The sequence below is a fragment of the Crocodylus porosus genome, unplaced genomic scaffold (assembly GCF_001723895.1).
Source record: "Crocodylus porosus isolate Cpor-Errol unplaced genomic scaffold, CroPor_comp1, whole genome shotgun sequence".
NCBI lineage: Eukaryota > Metazoa > Chordata > Crocodylia > Crocodylidae > Crocodylus > Crocodylus porosus.
Genome location: NW_017728927.1, coordinates 10886876 through 10892654, shown reverse-complemented (window position 1 = coordinate 10892654; position 5779 = coordinate 10886876).

The window sequence follows — 5779 nt, the reverse complement described above, 5'->3', positions numbered from 1 at the left end:
CTGGATCAGGCATTTTTAAGCTGTTGTTTACCCTTGTTGCTGAGCCCTGAGGTGTGTGGCTGTATCAAAACTCCCTGGGCCACAGAAACACGTGCAGGCTTTGGGAGCCTACCTGGGGATTATTACAGAGATCGCACGCACACGATGCTTGCCCAGATTAGACTGGATGTATGGTGTGGCTTGGGTTTGAAGGTAAATCAGGAACGGGGCCAGGCAGGAATTCAGGGCCCTGCCCCACATTCAAACGAACGCTGGGTAGAAACCAGCTGTAAAGTTGCTCTACATTTTTAAGCACTAACTTTCTAGCTGGTTGGCTCTTTTTATAGATGTTTTTATGATGTGATAATTACTTTGCACGTGTGGCCGGTCTAAATTTATTGCGCAATTCACCAGTTAATTGCATAACATATGTAATGTATGTAATGTAGAGTCAGGCTGGTTTGGGCTCATTTCTGACATTGTGGGTCCAGGTTTCATCAGCTCCAGCCAAGATTTCAGACCCATCCCAAATGGAGGGGGAGATCGGTTCCTCTCTGAAGTTGCTCTGAGCCAGGGCCAGAACTGCAGGTGGAAGTTCAGAGCCAGGAACTGGACTCTATATCGGTCCGAGACAGCCAGCATAGCACAGCATCTGAGGGCAATGTGGCTCTAGCTAGGAAACAGGCAGGAAGGAAGAGGATGATTTAAAATACCATGTCTCAGCAGTGAGGGGAGAGCTGTGAAATGATAACACCAGACCGGCTATCCTTGATCAGCCTGCCTTCTCTCCAGCCACCCTGTGCAACTGGTTCAAAACCAGGACAGGAAAAACCCCTTGGTCACAGAACAGGAGAGCTCTGCCAGGATCAAAGGGACCATCTCTGAAATAGGGGAAGAAGGCAAATCTGGGAAGCGCGGGCCACAGGCTGCAGAAGCAGGGAACAGCAGGCATCCGACCACATTTGGACCTGCCGAGTTAGCACAGTGGATGCTCGGGTGCTGTAGGTCTGAGGCCTGGCCAGAGAGAGGGAGACCTGCACCCCAGGAGAGGGCCAGGCATGAGGTCTGACACCTGAGAGGGTACTCAGGGCAGAAGGGAGGCAGAGAGGCAACAAGGCTGGTAACCATGGCAATGAGCATAATTAGCTCAGAAAGGAATCGCACCCTTGACAGAGGAAAGAGTTGTGGTGCAGAGCGATGGTGCCGGATCAGGCGGTAGCAGGGAAGCAGGGCTGCTGGCGATGAGTCAGTGACTGGTCCAGGGTCCCCTAGCCGCAAAGCGAGTCTGCAGGGCAGGCGGCTCTCTCCACCCTCTGGGCTGCCTGCCTGGGACTGGAGGGGCTGGCTGAGTCCTCACGGCTCTGGGGGCTACACACCCGGAGGCCCTGGGGCACAGCCTGCAGCTCCAAGTCCTTCCTCCCGGCGCTCATGTGCCCAGGCTAGCGTTTGCTGGGGTTTGCTGGTCTGTTTGTGCCTCTCTCGCTCAAGCCAATACTATTTCAGTTAGCCCAGGGTGGCTGGCAAGTGTAGAGCAAGTTGCCTCGTGGGACCCAGCGCATTACCTTCCAGCACGCAGATGCGATGGCCTGGACAATGCTGCTGGGGCCATCAGCAGAGGCTGCCATGGCTGCCCTGCACCCGCATGGCACGAGCAGCACCTAGTGCAGAACCAGGATGAGGAAACGCAGTCAGTGAAGGAGCCCATGCCCAGGCCTCAGCTGCATTTGGGATCTTGCACTGCTTAGTCCCCGCTGGTGCCTCACTGCCAACCTCCGTGACATGCAGACAAGCCTACAGGTCAGAGCCAGTGCAGCTCTTCCCCTGCCACTGATTTCCTGCATGTTCTTATGCAATTCATTTAGCACCCCCCAGTGCCTCAGTCCCTCCACCTACAACATGGGGATAAGACTGCTTCCCTGGCTCCCCTGGGTGTCATAATGCCTGATCAAGGGACAGCAGTGGGCTTGGCTGAACTGCCTCTCCCACTGGGCACCTGCCCTATTGGTTGACCAGTACACGCACACATGTGCGCGCGCGCACGCACACACACACACACAGAGCTAAACGTCCCCCTGGGGTCGCACTGAATTACAGAGAAGACGCAAGCTGCCTGCCCCCCTCTGCTCAGATGGGACGTGGGCTGATGACTGACAGCGGTCGGAAAACGCGTCTTTCCCTTGATTTCCTAGCCTTGGAAACAAGCCCGTGCAAAAGTCTCCACAAACGCAGGTCTTGCGTGAGACGGGCTCCCTGGCACAGGGCTGAGGCTGAAAGCCTGGAGACAGACTGTGGGGCCAGGGAAGCAGGTCCCACGTGGTCCGCAGGGATGCTGACACTCCCGTGGCACCATTTGCCTGGGCATCCCTCACCTTCAGCTCTGGTCCCTGGCACTGTGCAGCAGGCCGCCTGACGCAGGGATTTTGTGCCTTCCTCTTGGTCGGCCTGAGCGAGTTCCAGATCGCATGAGCCTCATGCCCTGCTGCCCCCTCCCCTCGCCTGTCAGCTCTGCTTGCAGCCCCTGCCTGCCACGCGAGCCATGCAGGCATGCAGCAGGACAGGAAGCCCTCGCGCTGCAGTGAGATGGAGATCTCGCGGCAGGGAGGGGCGGGCAGGATGGACGTGCCTCTTCCCAGCCACTCGGTAGTGGCGACGGCCTTTAGGGCCCGGCGAAGCCCCCTGAAAATGCAGCTGATGTAAACAACCCAGGAGCTGGAGCGGAAAGAGCCGTGCAGCTGGGCTCTGGCAGTGGAGGGGGTGCGGGGCAGGGGGATGGGAAAGCTAAAGATCCCTGCAGCCACCAGCTCGCCGTGCAACACGAGGCAGTTCAGCCCACGGGCCTGTGTCCCTGCCCCCAACGCGGTCCGTCCGCTGGCTCGGGGCACAGAGGACTCAAGAGGTCACGGAAAGACCGGCGAACATTTCTCTTGATCCCACGACCCAACGCAAAGGCTCCTCCTGGGACAGCTGCAAACGCGCCTCTCTGTGTGCACGGGGGCAGCGAGGGATGCCCGTGCTCTGCCCACGCCAGCTGCCATGGGGTAGCGGGGAAGCTGAGCAGACCCCTGTGCCCACTGCTGCTTGCCTCTCACCAGCACCTCCAGTCCTTGCACGTCCAGGCCCAACCTGGGATCTGGACGGGGCTGTGGAGGAGGCTAGGACTGGAGTGACAATCTCCTGCTCAAGAGGCAAAGGGCACTCGTGTCTCAAAGACTCCCCAGCCAGCCTGGGAGACCCGCTCCCACAGCCTACAGCAGCTAGGGGACATCTCTCCAGCAGCCTAGGGGAGAAGTGACCACCTTGTCCACCCTGCCCTGTGCTAGATGCAACCTGGCCCCTACCCCAGCCAGAGATTAGGGGCCAGGGACCCTAATGCCAGTGCTGCAAGGAGGTAAGTGGAGACTGTGGTCCCAACCCTGGTGACCCAACCCGGCCCTTCCTGCTCTGGGTGCCTTTGTATTCAATCCTGCAGGAAAGGAGCTTAGCGAGGTGGTGACCGGGGTACAGGAGCCCTGGAGTGAGACCAGGCTGGAGGGGGCAGGCAGAAAGGAGCGGGGATGAGGCAGGGAGCACCGCGCTGACGCGAGCGGGCCAGGATGAGGCGAGGATGGGATGTGACACGTGACACTGAACGTATTTAGGGGAGCCCTGGCTGGGAGGCTCAGCAGTGATGTCCCTCCCCGTGACAGCTCCCAACAAGCCCCTGGGAGAGGGCAGCCCTGCGCCCCCTAAGCAGAGACGAGGCAGGGGAGAGTCTGCTGGGAATGCCAGGGGAGGGGTGGGACAGCTGGATTTAAACTACCTGGACCCTTTGCTTGCAGCCTGAAGAGACGGGCTGGCATGGGCTGCCCCCTGCCCTGCTTGGCTGGCCAGGGGTGTGCTGACAGGCAACAGCAATCATTCGGTTACAGGGATCGTAGGGTGTGTGGCAGCAGCGCTCCGAGGGATGCTTTATGGGCCTGGGCAAACTGCCCAGAGGCTGCTCCTGGTGCCCTGCCAGTCTCTCAGAGGAGAGCAGGAGCCTGCGCGGAGGTGTGCAGCTGCCGAACCGACTCCCAACGCCCGACCCGCCCAGGCCCAGGGACAGCGCGCCACAGGGCAGACCCGAGGGGAGAGCGCTCCCGCGGCCGGGTCCACACGAGAGAGGAGGGCAGCTGCTTTCTGGGAGAAGCCCCCTCCCTGCCCCAGGGCTCAGCTGCTCCCATGGAAGTCTTCCCATGCAGGAATGCTAATGTTAATCTAGCTAATTATATTGACACACACGCAATACAGATGGCGAGCAAGGGCATCAGCACACCTACTGAACTGGCTAGGATATTTGGCCCCGTTCCCCCTCGACAGCTGGCCCCTGGGACTTCAGACCCCTGCTATGTACAGCCGAACGGGTTCTCCGTGCATTGCGATGACTGTGGCCAAAGGCGGGTTTTGGTGCCAAAGCTGGTGGGTTTCACAGCACTCAGGGCCCTGTCGCTCCTCTGCCGTCAGAAGACTGAACGGACTCTCGTGGTTTCTTTGACCCTAAATAAACCAATAAGCAAACGGCACAAAAATTGCATTAGACTTGTCCAGTCCTTCCCAGGTCAGCCGTGGCCAGGGGGTAGCCGCAAAGCACAACACGTTGTTTGCAAGGAAACCACAGCCTGGACGCAAGTCCCCCGGCTCCTGATGCCGTTACAGCCTCGAAATCCAGGCCCAGCTTCCGGCGGTATCGGCTGACACACCTGAGCTTTGTGAATGAGTCTGAGTCATTATCGTTCATGCGCGCGGGTAGAGATTAGGGGGGCTCTCTGCACCAAAGCTGGGCGAGGCGAATGCTCTGCTCCCACCAGCCAGAGCCTCAGCCCCGCTGCACCCGGCAGGGTCCCAACAGCGACACATTGTGTCCAGGTGAGACCAGCGGGGAAGTCAAACGAGGAGAGGAAATCAAGACGTATCTACCCACCTACTTGCGCACCCACCCTCCCTCTGCTCAAGCTGCTTTGAGATACTTGGTCATACATTTGCAGTAACAGTCAGCGCCCAGGCTGCTGGCAAGGGACCGCAACAGCTGCCGGAAGGCGGCCTCAGTTGGAGCAGAATTTGCCCCACCGGTCCTGGCTCTGAGCCGCACCTGTAAGGGGCCTGGCTCCCAGTTCCTCAGGTCCTTTGCCTGCAGCGGGAACAGCGCGTGCCCGCTGAGCTGGGAGCGAGGTGGCTTTAACCCTCGGGTGCGTTGCTGGCGTCTGGGGCCGAGGAGTAACCTGTCTGAGCCGCTTCCACAGGCAAGAGCGAAACTCGCACTCGCCTCCGCTGATGGAAGACGCCCGAGGAAACGGCACAAGCTGAGGCTCCGCAGAGTCTCCCGCGCAATCGCAGCAGATATGACAAGAAGGGACCCCGAGAGGTCATGTAGTCTGCTCCCGCCCCAGGCGGGGTCCCCTGCAGCCTGGCACGGGCTTAGGCTGAGCGGGGCCTGTGTGCGAGAGCCCATGCTTCGCACACGGCGCGTGCCAGCCTCACTCCAGGCTCGTGCTGCCCGTGGCGCAAAAGCCGGACCTGGCACCGCAGCCAGTGCAGCCTGCAGCCCGGGGCAGGGACCCTCGTCTGGCCAAGCCTCCGCGCCAGTGCCGCTCGGACACGAGGTTACGCCGCCGCTTTACCGACGGCACAAGGCGGCGCAGATTTGCCCGACAAAAACCAGGGGATGCCCAACCATGGGCAGACCTTTTCTAACGACCGCGGCCGGGGCACTGCAGCACGGGGATGCGGCTTGCCCAGGGCCTCAGGCACGGGGGCGCACCGGGGCCCGCAGAGCGCCCGAGGG